At 46.2% G+C, this 15,769-nt stretch overlaps 1 pseudogene; it reads left to right on the top strand.

Annotated features, from left to right (window-relative positions):
- Positions 1-1,453: 1,453 nt before the first annotated feature.
- LOC129492702 (bolA-like protein 3) lies at positions 1,454-14,784 on the top strand (annotated as a pseudogene).
- The last annotated feature ends 985 nt before the right edge of the window (positions 14,785-15,769 follow it).

Below are 15,769 nucleotides of genomic sequence, written 5' to 3'. Positions count from 1 at the left end.
TCACTATGTTGGCCAGGGTAGTCTCAAATTCCTGACTTCAGGTGATCCACCTGCCTCAGCCTCCCGAAGTGCTGGGATTACAGGCGTGAGCCACCGTGTCCAGCCTCTCCAGGCATTCTTTATAATTTTTTTCAGTCTTGTTATTTCCAAGCCGGCAGACCACTTGCCACTGCCCATGAACCATGTATCCCCACCTTTTGCTGGGCAATGTTTCTCTTCACACATAGCAGATAACCAGGACCCCCCCGCCCCCTGAATTTCTGGCCATTGAGATAATTAGCCTCCACCATTATCTTTCAGCCCAAATGGGCCGTAGAGCATCAACAGTCTCTTTTCTGCCTATAGCAACATACCAAGGCCAGGATTTTTCTTTCTCTATCGGGTGGTCCTAGTGAAGCCTCATGAAACTATAGGTATGAGCTGAAGGAAAAATGTTTGTGTAAGAATAGTGGGTGATATGTCAGCCTGGACTACTGACATAGTTCGTACAGATTATTTGTGCCTTCTGGACCTACCTGATCCCAGTTTCAGATGTACTGTTTCCACCTTATGATGGAATGCACTGGCGTCCTCGAGTTTATGACTTGGTAGGTCATAATAGGCAGCTCACTCTAATTTCATGATCATTGGATGTCTCATAATCAGTCTCTTCCAGGTCCCAATAGTGTGTGAGAAGCTGGGCTTTTTGTTTGTTTGTTTTTGAGACATGGTCTCACTCTGTTGCCTGAGCTGGAGTGCAGTGGCCTGATCTTGGCTCAATGCAACCTCTGCCCTCCCAGGCTCAAGCATTTCTCATGCCTCAGCCTCCCATGTAGCTGAGACTACAGGCCCATGCCACCACACCTGGCTAATTTTTTGTATTTTTAGTATAGATGGGGATTTACTATGTTGGCTAGGCTGGTCTTGAAATCCTGAGCTCAAGCGATCCACTCACCTTGGCCTCCCAAACTGTTGGGATTACAGGCATGAGCCACCATGCCAGAGCTGGTTTTTGTTGTTGTTGTTTGTTTGTTTGTTTGTTTGAGATGGAGCCTCGCTGTGTCACACAGGCTGGATTGCAGTGGCACAATCTTGGCTCACTGCAAGATCCGTCTCCTGGGTTCTCCTACCTCAGCCTCCAGAGTAGGTGGGGTTACAGGCGTACACCACCACGCCCAACTAATTTTTGTATTTTTAGTGGAGATGGGGTTTTGCCACATTGGCAAGGCTGGTCTGAAACTCCTGACCTCAAGTGATCTGCCTGCCTCGGCCTCTCAAAGTGCTAGGATTATAGGCATGAGCCATCGCGCCTGGCCCAGAAGCTGTTTTTTGAATGGTATATAGTTTTGCTGCCAGTGGCTTGGCCTTGCCCCAGAACCCTTCGCATCTGCCCCGAGATTCTCATATTTGAGCTTTTACACTGCATCTTTATCTACCACAGATACATCTAGTACCTTAGAATCTCCTTGGTCATATGGCCCAAGTGGCAATGTTCCTTGCAGTGCAAACTGGATCTACTACAGAGCCTTTTTCTGCTCAGGGTTTCACTTCAACTGGTAACTTTAAGGCTGGAGGTGGTGGCTCACCCCTGTAATCCCAGCACTTTGGGAGGTTAGGAGTTTGAGATGAACTGGCCAACACGGTAAAACCCCGTCTCTACTAAAAATACAAAAATTAGGTAGGTGTGGTGGTGGGTACCTGTAATCCCAGCTACTCGGGAGGCTGAGGCAGGAGAATTGCTTGAACCCGGGAGGTGGAGGTTGCAGTGAGTCGAGATTACATCATTGCACTCCAGCCTCGGTGACAAGAGTGAGACTTTGTCTCAAAATATAAATAAAAATAAAAATAAATAAACTGGTAACCTTCATCATCATCTAATAAATGAATCAAAGCAGTGTTCTCCAAGTGTGATATATAACTCCAATATGCATAGTGGCCTACCATGCTCTGTGCTTTTTTCTTAGTGGTAGGAGTTGGAAGGTACAATAGCTTGTTCTTCACCATAGAGGACATGTCCCGGCATGCCTCAGAACACTGGACCCCTGTAAACTTCACCAATGCATGTGGCAGACTCCTTTAAGGGCTTATGTTCTACCTTCTGAAGTGCATGTGTCTTACCAGCAACCCAGGGTACTTCTTATGTTCACTTATCATATCAACATAACTGCTGAATGTGAAATTCTGTGGAATGGCCACATGATCTGGGTCCCTCTGGACTGCATTGTGATGGAGAATAGGAGCGTTAACATAGTCCGGACACAAAGTCATGAATACATTCAATTGCATTAATTTATATTTATATAGTTGCCAGTCCAAGAGCTACACAGCACATATCAAAATCTATGTTAATCTGTTCTAGTAAAAATACTGCTTCCAGTCCAAGAGCTTTAATTGGGGATATTATTTGTTGAGTTTCTGGTAGTCCATGCCATCTGGCACAATTCAGTTGATTTTTGCAGAAACCAAGTTATTGAATTAAATGGGGATATGTGAGAATCATTGGCTCTGCATCCCTTAATCCTTGAGGATGGTACTAATGTTTACTAGTCCACCTAGGATACAATATTGTTTTCATGATATTGCTATTTATTTACTTCAGTGGTTTGTTTTGTTTTGAGACAGGGCCTCACCCTGTCACCCACGCAGGAGTGCAGGGACACAATCACGGCTCACTGCATCTTTGGCCTCCCTGGCTCAAGTGATCCTCCCACCTCAGCCTCTGAGTAGCTGGGACTATAGGCATGCACCACCACACCCAGCTAATTTTTGTATTTTTTTGTAGAGATGAGGTTTTACCGTGTTGCCCAGACTGGTCTCAAACTCCTGGACTCAAGGAATCCTCCTGCCTTGGCCTCACAAAAGGCTGGGATTACAGGCGTGAATCATCTCGCCCAGCGTATCTTCAGTTTTTAAACTTTTTATTTTGCAAGAATTAGAGACTCATAAGAAGTTGAAAAAGTAGTACAGTGGTCCTGCGTGCCCAGGTTTCCCATGCTTTCTCCATACACTCAAATGCCAGAGCCATTCCACAAGTTAACACAACTTCTAACTACACTTCGTCCCCAGTAAACTACTGGTGAACATTTTAGCAATTGCATCATCACAGTAATTCCCACCACCGATGATGGGGTTCTCACTGCCATCTAGTGGACGAATGATCCAACGTCCAAATCTAGATCTAGTCAGTTTCCTAGGCCCACTTCTGTCACTACCTTTAGATTATGTTCCCCGGTGGGCAGAAACTGAGGCAGGAATTCTTGCTTCGGTGATTTTAAGAAGGAAGCTGGGAGTAAGAAAAGTAGAAGACACCAGGGAAAAAGTTAGGCAAAATGACTTCAGAAGTTTAGCCTCCCGGCCGGGCGCAGTAACTCACGTCTGTAATTCCAGCACTTTGGGAGGCCGAAGCGGGTAGATCACTTGAGATTAGGAGTTCAAGACTAGCCTGGACAGCATGGTGAAACTCCGTCTCTACTACAAATACAAAAATTAGCTGGGCACGGTGGTGTGTGCCTGTAATCCCAGCTACTTGGGAGGCTGAGGCAGGAGAATCGCTTGAACCCGGGAGGCAGGCGGAGGTTGCATTGAGCTGATATCATACCACTACACTCCAACCTGGGCAACAGAGTGGTGAGACTCTGCCTCAAAAAAAATATATCTAATAATAATAATAATAAAGGAAGTTTAGCCTCCACCTGATCCCCACGGCAAGCTCTCAGCTGTTAATTGTACCACAGAAGTTGTCCCACCCCGAGGCGAGAAGGCTGCTATATCCCTTCATCAGTGAGTCTTTGGCCCTGGCTCCTCCAAGGAGGAGGACGTAACCTCTCAGCCATCATCTCCAGGACCCACTTCTAGGGGAAGAGGCTCCTCTCAGCCAACAACAATCCTCTGTGAAAGGACAATGGCCTGAGCCATTAGCAGCCAAGGCCCGTAGCAGCTGGAGGATGAATGCACAGCCTGGTGAGGGGTTATGGGCAGGGCACCCAGCGGCATCTGCTCTACCTCCCCAAGGAAATGACATTTAATTTAAAAGCCGAACAGTGTGGCTGGGCAAGGTGGCTCACCCGTGTAATCCCAGCACTTTGGGAGGCCGAGGTAGGCAGATCACCTGAGGCCAGGAGTTTGAGACCAGCCTGGTCAATATGGTGAAACCCCGTCTCTACTAAAAATACAAAAATTAGCCAGGCGTGGTGGTGCACACCTGTAATCCCAGCTACTCCAGAGGCTGAGGCACAAGGATTGCTTGAATCCGGGAGGCAGAGGTTGGAGTGAGCTGCAATTGCACCACTGCACTCCAGCCTGGGTGACAGAGTAAGCCTCCACCTCAAAAAAAAGAAAAAAGAAAAAACTGGGCTGACTCTGTTTTCGGGCTCAGCCCACCTGCACCCAGGTGATTAAAAAGCTTTATTGCTCACACAAAGCCTGTTTGGCGGTCTCTTCACACGGATGTGCGTGACATTTGGTGCTGAAAACCTGGGACAGGAGGACTCCTTCAGGAGACCAGCCCCCTGTCCTCGCCCTCACTCCATGAGGAGATCCACCTACGACCTCAGGTCCTCAGACCAGCCAGCCCAAGGAACATCTCACCAATTTCAAATCGGGTAAGCGGTCTTTTCACTAAACTTCCGCCCTCCATTCCCCCTTCTCTCAAGAACTTAAACGTCTTATTTTCTTCTACAATACTGCTTGACCCCAGTACAAACTCGACACCAGTTCCAAGTGGCCAGAGAATGGCACTTTCGATTTGTCTATCCTATACAAGATCCTTATACAAGATCTCGATATTTTTTGTTGAAAAATGGGCAAATGGTCTGAGGTGCCTGACGTCCAGGCATTCTTTCACACATCGGGCCCTTCCTAATCTCTGCTCCCAATGCGACTCGTCCCAAATCTTTCTTCTGTCTCTCCTGTCTGTTCCTTCAGTCACCACTCCAAGCTCTGAGTCCTTTGAATCCTCCTTTCCTACGGACTCATCTGACCTCTCCGCTCCTCCCCAGGCTGCTCCTCGCCAGGCCTAGCCAGATCCCAATTCTTCCTCGGCCTCCCCTCCCCCACCCTATAATCATTCTATCACCTCCCCTCCTCACACCTGCTCTGGTTTACAGCTTCGTTCTTCCCCCACCTGCCCAACAATTTCCTCTTAGAAAGGTGTCCGGAGCTGAAGGCATAGTCACGGTTAATGCTCCTTTTTCTTTAACTGACCTCTCCCAAATCAGTTAGCATTTAGACTCTTCTTCATCAAATATAAAAACCCAGCCCAGTTCATGGCCCATTTGGCAACAACCCTTAGATGCTTTACCGCCCTAGACCCGGAGAGGCCAGAAGGCCGTTTTATTCTCAATATGCATTTTATTACCCAACCCCCTCCCAACATTAGAAAAAACCCCAAAAATTGGATTCTGGCCCTCAAACCCCACAATAGGACTTAATTAACCTCACCTTCAAGATGTACAATAATAGAGAAGCAGCAGCCAAGCAACAGTGCATCTCTGAGTTACAGCTACTTGCCTCCACTGTAAGACAACCCAAAACCATGTCTCCAGCATACAAAAACTTCAGAACATCCAAGCCACAGCTCCCATGGGCTCCTTCAAAACCTCCTTGTGGACCTTGCTTCATATGCCAAAAGCCTGGCCACTGGGCCTCAGAATGCCCGTAGCCTGAGATTCCTCCTAAGCTGTGCCCTATCTTTGCAGGCCCCCACTGGAGGTCGGACTGTTCAACTCACATCCCTGCCACTCCTAAAGCTCCTAGAGCTCAAACCCAACGTTCCTTGGCCGACTCCTTCCCAGATCTCCTTGGCTTAGCAGCTGAAGACTGACGGTGGCCAATCGCCTTGGAAGCTCCCGGACTATCACGGACCCCAAGCTTCGAGTAACTCTTACAGTGGAGGGTAAGTCCATCCCCTGTTTAATCAACACGGGAGTTACCCACTCCACATTACCTTCTGTTCAAGGACCCGTTTCTCTTGCCTCCATAACTGCTGTAAGTATTGACGGCCAGGCTGCTAGACCCCTTAAAACTCCCCAACTCTGGTGCCAACTTGGACAACATTTTTTTTTTTTTTTTTTTTTTTGACGTGGAGTCTCGCTCTGTTGCCCAGGCTGGAGTTCAGTGGCACTATCTCAGCTCACTGCAAGCTCTGCCTCCCGGGTTCACGCCATTCTCCTGCCTCAGCTGCCCGAGTAGCTGGGACTGCTGGCGCCTGCCACCACGCCCAGCTAATTTTTTGTATTTTTAGTAGAGATGGGGTTTCACCATGTTAGCCAGGATGGTCTCGATCTCCTGATCTCGTGATCCGCATGCCTCGCCTCCCAAAGTGCTGGGATTACAGGCGTGAGCCACTGTGTCCGGCTGGACAACATTCTTTAATGCACTCCTTTTTAGTTATCATCACCTGCCTTGCTCCCTTACCAGGTCGAGACATTTTAACTAAATAATCTGCTTTCCTGACTATTCCTGAGCTACAGCCACACCTCATTGCCACCTTTTCCCCCAGTTCAAAGCCTCCTTCACATCCTCCCCTTGTATCTCCCCACGTTAATCCACAAGTATAGGACACCTCTACTCCCTCTTGGTGACGGATGATGCACCCCTTACCATCCCACAAAAACCTAATCACCCTTACCCCGCTCAATGCCAATATCTCATCCCACAGCACGCTTTAAAGGATTAAAGCCTGTTATTACTCGCCTGTTACAGCATGGCCTTTTAAAGCCTATAAACTCTCCTTACAATTCCCCCATTTTACTTGTCCAAAAACCGGACAAGCCTTACAGGTTAGTTCAGGATCTGCGCCTTATCAACCAAATTGTGTTGCCTATCCACCCCATGGTGCCCAACCCGTACACTCTCCTATCCTCAATATCTCCCTCTACAACCCATTATTCTGTTCTAGATAAACCTAGCTCACCCCATAAATCCTAAATCCTTTTCCCACTCCCCTTTCCATTCCTTAAAAAACAGCCCTAAAACTGCTCCCACACTAGCTCTCCCTAACTCATCCCAACGTTTTTCATTACACACAGCTGAAGTGCAGGGCTGTGTGGTCAGAGTCCTTACACGAGAGCCGGGTCCGCACCCTGTAGCCTTTCTGTCCAAACAACTTGACTTTATTCTTTTAGCCTAGCCCTCATATCTGCGTGTGGCAGCTGCCGCTGCTTTAATACTTTTAGAGGCCCTCAAAATCACAAACTATGCTCAACTCACTCTCTACAATTCTCATAACTTCCAAAATCTATTTTCTTCCTCACACCTGACGCATATATTTTCTGCCCTCTGGCTGTACTCACTCTTTGCTGAGTCTCCCACAATTACCATTGTTCCTGGCCTGGACTTCAATCCGGCCTCCCGCATTATTCCTGATACCACACCTGACCCCCATGACTGTATCTGTCTGATCCACCTGACATTCACTCCATTTCCCCATATTTCCCTCTTTCCTGTTCCTCACCCTGATCACACTTGGTTTATCGATAGCAGCTCCACGATGCCTAATTGCCACACACCAGCAAAGGCAGGCTATGCTATAGTATCTTCCACATCTATCATTGAGGCTACCGCTCTGCCCCTCCACTACCTCTCAGTAAGCTGAACTCATTGCCTTAACTTGGGCACTCACTCTTGCAAAGGGACTACGCATCAATATTTATACTGACTCTAAATATGCCTTCCATATCCTGCACCAGTATGCTGTTAACATGGGCAAAAAGAGGTTTCCTCACTACACAAGGGTCCTCCGTCATTAAAGCCTCTTTAATAAAAACTCTTCTCAAGGATACTTTACTTCCAAAGGAAGCTGGAGTCATTCACTGCAAGGGCCACCAAAAGGCATCAGATCTCATTGCTCAGGACAATGTTTATGCTAATAAGGTAGCTAAAGAAGCAGCTAGTGTTCCAACTTCTGTCCCTCATGGCCAGTTTTTCTCCTTCTTATCAGTCACTCCCACCTACTCTCCCATTCGAACTTCCACCTATCAGTCTCTTCCCACACAAGGCAAATGGTTCTTGGACCAAGGAGAATATCTCCTTCCAGCCTCACAGGCCCATTCTATTCTGTCGTCATTTCATAACCTCTTCCATGTAGGTTACAAGCCGTTAGCCTGCCTCTTAGAACCTCTCGTTTCCTTTCCATCATGGAAATCTATCCTCAAGGAAATCACTTCTCAGTGTTCCATCTGCTAGTCTACTACTCCTCAGGGATTGTTCAGGCCCCCTCCCTTCCCTACATGTCAAGCTTGGGGATTTGCCCCTGACCAGGACTGACAAATTGTCTTTACTCACATGCCCCGAGTGAGGAAACTAAAATACCTCTTGATCTGGGTAGACACTTTCACTGGATGGGTAGAGGCCTTTTCCACAGGGTATGAGAAGGCTACCATGGTCATTTCCTCCCTTCTGTCAGACAATTCCTCAGTTTGGCCCTCCCACCTCTATACAGTCTGATAACGGACCAAACTTTATTAAAGTCACTCAGGCAGTCTCTCAGGCCCTAGGCATTCAATGGAAACTTCATGCTCCTTATCGCCCTCAATCCTCAGGAAAGGTAGAAAGAACTAATGCTGTTTTAAAGATACACCTCACCAAGCTCAGCCTCCAGCTTAAAAAGGACTGGACAGTACTTTTACCACTTGCCCTTCTCAGAATTCGGGCCTGTCCTTGGGATGCTACAGGGTACAGCCCATTTGAGCTCCTGTCTGGACACTCCTTTTTATTAGGCCCCACTCTCATTCCAGACACCAGCCCTCTAGGTGATTATCTTCCAGTCTTCCAGCAAGCTAGACAGGAAATTCGCTGAGCTGCTAATCTTCTTTTGCCTACCCTAGATTCCCAGCCATATGAAGACACCCTAGCTGGTACATCAGTTCTTGTTCAGAATCTGACTCCTCAAACTCCACAACCTCGGTGGACTGGACCCCACTTAGTCATCTATAGTACCCCAATGGCTGTTCATCTGCAGGACCCTCCTCCCTTTAGGTTCATCATTCCAGAGTAAAGCTGTGGCCGTCAGACAGACAGCCTGATTTCTCCTCTTCCGCCTGGAAGTCATAAGTACTCTCTCCTACTTCCCTTAAACTCAGCTGCATTCCTAAAGGATAATAGTAACCCTTATAAGCCTAATACATCCTTTCATTTTTATTAGGTCTCTTCTTCCTTACCCTACTCTTTAAAACAGGGCTTTACACAGTCACCCCCACTACTTGGACTGCACCCCAAAAACTTGTCATCCTTTCTATCTTCTCTCTAGTCATACTCCTATTCACCATTCTCAGTTACTCATATATGCCCTGCCCTTGTTTACACTGCCGGTTTACACTTTTCCTCTAAACCGTCATAGCAGATATCTGCTGGTACTTTCCCCAATCTGCCACTCTTGACTCCCTCTTGGAGTGGATAGATGATCTTTGCTGATAGGGCACACGCCAATACTTTCACCCTGATGAAGTCCTATTCTTTACTTTTATATTCACTCTTATTTGATGCCACCCTCTACCTCTCCCCAGCTATCTCCACCACACTATCAATCTTACTCTCTCCTAGCCGTTTCTAATCCTTCTTTAACAAACAATTGCTGGCTTTGCGTTTCTCTTTCCTCCAAAATTGCCGAGGACCCAACTTACTGCTAAAAAAATAAAAAGGGGACTCTGTATATTTTTAAATGAAGAGTGTTGTTTTTACCTAAATCAATCTGGCCTGGTATATGACAACATAAAAAAAACTCAAGGGTAAAGCCCAAAAACTTGCCAGCCAAGTAAATAATTACACTGGTCCCCCTTGTACACTCTCCAATTGGATGTCCTGGGTACTCCCAATTCTTAGTCCTTTAATACCTATTTTCCTCCTTCTTTTATTTGGACCTCGTGTCTTCCGTTTAGTTTCTCAATTCATACAAAACCGCATCTAGGCCATCACCAATCATTCTAAAGAACAAATTCTCCTAACAGCCCCACAACATCACCCCTTACCCCCAAATCTTTCTTCAGTTTAATCTCTTCCACTCTAGGTTCCCGTGCCACCCCTAATGCCGCTTGAAGCAGCCCTGAGAAACATTACCCATTATCTCTCCATACCACCGCCAAACATTTTCGCCGCCACAACACTTCATCACCATTTTGTTTTGTTTTACTTGTTAATATAAGAAGACAGGAATAATTAATAATTAATATAAGAAGTCAGGCCTCTGAGCCCAAGCTAAGCCATCATATCCCCTGTGACCTGCATGTATACATCCAGATGGCCTGAAGCAACTGAAGAACTATGAAAGATGACATTCCACCATTGTGATCTGTTCTTGCCCCACCCTGACTGATCAAGTGGTCTTATGACAATACACCCTCCCCACCCTTGCGATAATGTACTTTGTGATATTCCCCAGCCCTTAAGAAGGTACTTTGTAATATCCTCCCTCACCCTTAAGAGGGTACTTTATAATATTCTCCCCCACCCTTAAGAAGGTACTTTGTAATATTCTCCCTGACCTTGAGAATGTACTTTGTGAGATCTACCCCCTGCCCACAAAAAATTACTCCTAGCTCCACCACCTATCCCAAACCTATAAGAACTAATGACAATCCCACCACCCTTTGCTGACTCTCTTTTCGGACTCAGCTCACCTGCACCCAGGTGATTAAAAAGCTTTATTGATCAAAAAAAAAAAGGGAAAGAAAAAACTGAATGATGCCAGGCATGGTGGCTTACACTTGTAATCCTAGAACTTTGGAAGGTTGAGGTGGGAGGATCACTTGAGCCTGGGAGGTCGAGGCTGCAGTGACAGCCTGGGTGACAGAGTGAGACCCTGTCTCAGATAAATAAATACATAAATACATAAATGATAAGAAAGAGACAGCCATGTGAAAATCTCAGGAAGAACTTTCCAGGTCATTCTGAGATGGGGACAAACTCACCATATTTGAAGTACAGGAGGAAGGCCAACATCAGTGGAATGTGGTGAAGGAGAGGAAACAGGGAGAAACTAGGCTTGTGAATCTTCTTTTTTTTGAGATAGGAGTCTCACTACATTGTCCAAGCTGGTCTCGAACACCTGGTTTCAAGCAATCTTCCCACCTCAGGCTCCCAAGTAGCTGGGATGACAGGTGCATGCCCAGCTCTGAGTTTCTGAATCCAAGAGGACAGTATGAGATAATTGCAGTAGCTGGCTTTTATTCTGACTATGGCTTCCTCAGGGCATTTTATATCTCCAAAGCAGGTTGATAGTTATTTATTTTCTAAATAAATAAGTAATACATGTTGGGAATTGCTTTTTTAATAAGATAAATGAGAGTCATAGTCTTAATTTGATTTGCAGTAAGACACGAGAAATTTGAGTTAGTGACATGATTAGATATGCCATTCCTGCTTTGATTAAAAATGCACACCCACACATCAGTTCATGACTTGTTCTCAATGTATCAATTCTTAAATATTGCCACTCTCATGAGTCTTTAGAAGGTAACAAAGCAAGTCCAATCTTGACCTTGCATGCATAGTCTATTCCCTCCTGATTAGGCTGTACTTAAGTGAACTATTTCAGAAGGGGAAAACAGATTAGTCACACTAAATGCTTCCTTAAAAAATTTCACCGTAAAAGAAAGCTCTCGCCAGGAGCAGTGGCTCATGCCTGTAATCCAAGCATTTTGGGATACTGGGGCAGGAGGATCACCTGAGGTCAGGAGTTCGAAACCAGCCTGACCAACATGGAGAAACCCCGTCTCTACTAAAAATACAAAAATTAGCCAGGTGTGGTGGCGCATGCCTGTAATCCCAGCTACTAGGGAGGCTGAGGTAGGAGAATTGATTGAACCTGGGAGGCAGAGGTTGCAGTGAACCAAGACTGCACCATTGCACTCCAGCCTGGGCAACAAGAGCGAAACTCTGTCTCAAAAAGAAAAGAAAAGAAAACTCCCTACATCTTACTACTTCTGACACCACACCTTGATTTCTTTCTTACTTTTTTTCTTTCTTTCTTTTTTTTTTTTGGAGACAGACTTTTGGTCTTGTTGCCCAGGCTGGAGTGCAATGGTGCAACCTTGGCTCACTGCAACCTCTGCCTCCCAGAATCAAGCGATTCTCGTACCTCAGCCTCCAGAGTAGCTGGGATTACAGGCATGTGCCACCACACCTGGCTACTTTTTTTATTTTTAGTAGAGGTGGGATTTCACCATGTTGGCCAAGCTGGTCTCAAACTCCTGACCTCAGGTAATCCACCTGCCTCGGCCTCCCAAAGTGCTGAGATTGCATGTGTGAGCCACTGTGCCTGGCCGATTTTTTTTTTCCTCTCTGTATCACCATCTGTCTTTCTAGAAAAATGCTTTATTACCTTTTTTTTTTTTTTTTTGGAGGTTAAAATAGCTCTCTTTAATACTGCCTTCCTGACCCTCCTTTATAAAGATCACTCCCAAGTACAATTCACCTCTTCCGCTGTGGGTCAAACCTGTGTCCACGTGCCCAATTCTCCATCGTGTATGTCATTCATTCCAACATAAAATGTCACGAGCAGCCCCTTTTTCTCCATTCACGCAGCTTTGATGTGAATCTGGCACTTCTTACCTGGATGTGTTTCCAAACAAGTGTCCCTGTCTCTTTGTCTCCAATTCATCCTTTGAAGTATTGCCAGATTAATTTTTGTCAAATCCTGTTCTGATCATGAACATCCCCTCTAATTCACAGTAATCTGTGTCAATCACTTGTTTGGGGATTTAAAGTTTTTTACAGGATGGATCACATTTCTTATCTAACAGTATCTTTTTTTATTCTCCAACAGAAGCCTTCTATTTTACCCAGGAGGTTTTCACCTTCCCATAAATACAGTGGGTGTTTTTTACTTTCTCATTGCCTCTGTTTGTACTTTTTCCTCATGTAGAAAGTCCACTGCAGTTTTAATTTCCTCAAATCCTTTTCTTTTTAACAGAGGTGGGTTTTCACTATGTTGCTCAGGTTGGCCTTGAACACCCGGACTCAAGCGATCCTCCGGCTTTGGCCTTCTGAGTAGCTGGAACTACAGGCCTATGCCACCATGCCCAGCTCTCATCTCCTCAAATCCTGTGCCCTCTTGGAACCCACTCTGACGCTTGGCTCACAAAAACTTCTATCTCCTCTGACAGGTAGCACCAGTCAAAGACTTCTTGCCTGGTAAACACTTAGGATAAAATGCACAGGCGATTGCTTGAAAAAACTATGACACAAGTATCATCTTTGTCTTCCAATACCAGAATGACAATGAACCTTCCTGTACTTGAAAATAATTAATCAAGTCCCCAGAAAGACCAAAGGATGAACACCTTTATAATACTGACCACAAAGGAAAGAAAGAAAAAAGAAAGAAGAAAGAAAGAAAGAGAAAGAAAGAAAGAAAGAAAGAAAGAAAGAAAGAAAGAAAGAAAGAAAGCAAGCAAGCAAGCAAGCAGGCTGGGTGCGGTGGCTCACGCCTGTAATCCCAGCACTTTGGGAGGCCCAAGCAGGCGGATAATAAGGTCAAGAGACCAAGACCATACCGGCCAACACTGTGAAACTCCGTCTCTACTAAAAACAAAAATTAGCTGGGCGTGGTGGCGCGTGCTGGTAGTCCCAGCTACTCGAGAGGCTGAGGCAGGAGAATCGCTAGAACCCAGGAGGCGGATGTTGCAGTGAGCCGAGATCGCGCCACTGCACTCCAGCCTGGTCAACGGAACAAGACTCTGAAAAGAAAGAAAGAAAGAACGAGAGAGAGAGAGAGAGAGAGAGAGAGAGGAAGGAAGGGAAGGAAGGAAGGAAGGAAGGAAGGAAGGAAGGAAGGAAGGAAAGAAGGAAAAGTCCAGGTGTGTTGGCTCATGCCTGTAATCCCAGCACTTTGGGAGGCCGAGGAGGGTGGATTGCCTGAGTTTGGGAGTTCAAGACCAGCCTGGCTAGCATGGTGAAACTCCATCTCTACTAAAAATATAAAAAATTAGCCAGGCGTGGTGGCAGACGCCTGTTATCCCAGCTACTTGAGAAGCTCAGGCAGGAGAATCACTTGAACCCGGGAGGCAGAGGTTGCAGTGAGCTGAGGTCGTGCCATTGCACTCCAGCCTGGGCAAAAGAGTGAGACTCCATCTCAAAAAAAAAAAGGAGAAAGAAAGGAGTTATCATTTTGAAGATATGAGGCCCCAATCTTTAGGAAAATGGCTTGTAAATATAGAAAAGAGAAAGTGTATTTAATGAAAACAAACTCACAGAGGTTACAATGTTGCAAAGGGCTGGTCTGGCCGGGCACGGTGGCTCACACTTGTAATCCCAGCACTTTGGGAGGCTGAGGTGGGTGGATTACCTGAGGCCGGGAGTTCGAGACCAGCCTGGCCAACATGGTCAAACCCCATCTCTACTAAAAATACAAAAAAATTAGGGGCATACCGTGACCTCGGGCGGCAGGTCGCGTCAGCGGGGCACGGCAGCGTGGAGCCCGGCTGCACCAGTGCCTCTGCTCCGCGGGATCCGCAGGCTACCACTTCACCATGGGATGTTTGCCATCCAGACTGAGGGGGAGCTCAGAGTGACCCAAATTCTCAAAGAAAAGCTTCTACGAGCTACAGCTATCAAAGTCAGTGACATTTCTGGAGTTGTGGGACGATGTATGAAATTAAAATTGAATCAGAAGAATTTAAGGAGAAGAGAACAGTCCAACAGCACCAGATGGTTAATCAGGCACTAAAAGAAGAAATCAAAGAGATGCATGGATTGCGGATATTTACCTCTGTCCCCAAACTCTGACTGCATCCTGGCTGCATAGATGCTGCTGCTTAAGACCTTGGATGAAGTTGACTGACATCATTCTTCCCTAAGCATTCACCAAAAAATTTACATATTTTGCTCATATACATTTCCATATTATAATTATAGAACATGTATAATCTATTTAGATGTTAATTAAAGGAAACAGCTGAAAAAAATACAAAAAATTAGCTGAGTGTTCTGGCACGTATCTGTGGTGCCTGCTACTTGAGAGGCTGAGGGAGGAGAATTGCCTGAGCCCGGGATGCAGAGGTTGCAGTGAGCTGAAATCGTGCCACTGCACTTCAGTCTAGGCAATGGAGTGAGACTCTGTCTCAAAAAATAAATTAATTAATTAGTTAAAAGTGCATTATGCTGAGTGAGAAAACCCAGTCTCAAAGGTTATATGGCTTATGATTCCATTAATGTTACATTTCTGAAGTGGCAAAATTATAGTAACGAAATACAGATCAGAAGTGGCCAGAGATGCCAGGCATGGTGGCTCATGACTGTAATCTCAGCACTTTGGGAGGCTGAGGTGGGCAGATCACCTGGGGTCAGGAATTTGAGACCAGCCTGACCAACATGGCAAAACCCCATCTCTACTCAAAGTACAAAATTAGCTGGGCATGGTGGTGCGCACCTGTAGTCCCAGCTACTCAGAAGGCTGAGGCAGGAAAATTGCTTGAGCTCGGGAGATGGAGGTTGCAGTGAGCCGAGGTTGCGCCATTGCACTCCAGCCTGGGAAACAGAGGGAGACTGTGTTTCAGAAAAAAAAAAAAAAAAAGACAGACAGGGCGCAGTGGCTCATGCTTGTTAACCCAGCACTTTGGGAGGCCGAGGCGGGTGGATTGCCTGAGGTCGGGACTTCAAGACCATCCTTGCTAACGCAGTGAAACCCCATCTCTACTAAAAATACGAAAAATTAGCCAGGTGTGGTGGCACATGCCTGTAGTCCCAGCTACTCGGGAGGCTGAGGCAGAAGAATTGCTTGAACCTGGGAGGTGGAGGTTGCAGTGAGCCAAGATCACACCACTGCACTCCAGCTTGGGCAACAGAGTGAGGCTCT

This window comes from Symphalangus syndactylus, chromosome 11 (genome assembly GCF_028878055.3).
Source record: "Symphalangus syndactylus isolate Jambi chromosome 11, NHGRI_mSymSyn1-v2.1_pri, whole genome shotgun sequence".
NCBI lineage: Eukaryota > Metazoa > Chordata > Mammalia > Primates > Hylobatidae > Symphalangus > Symphalangus syndactylus.
The sequence above is the reverse complement of the archived record's forward strand: the minus strand, read 5'-3'. Positions and strand labels throughout refer to the sequence as shown.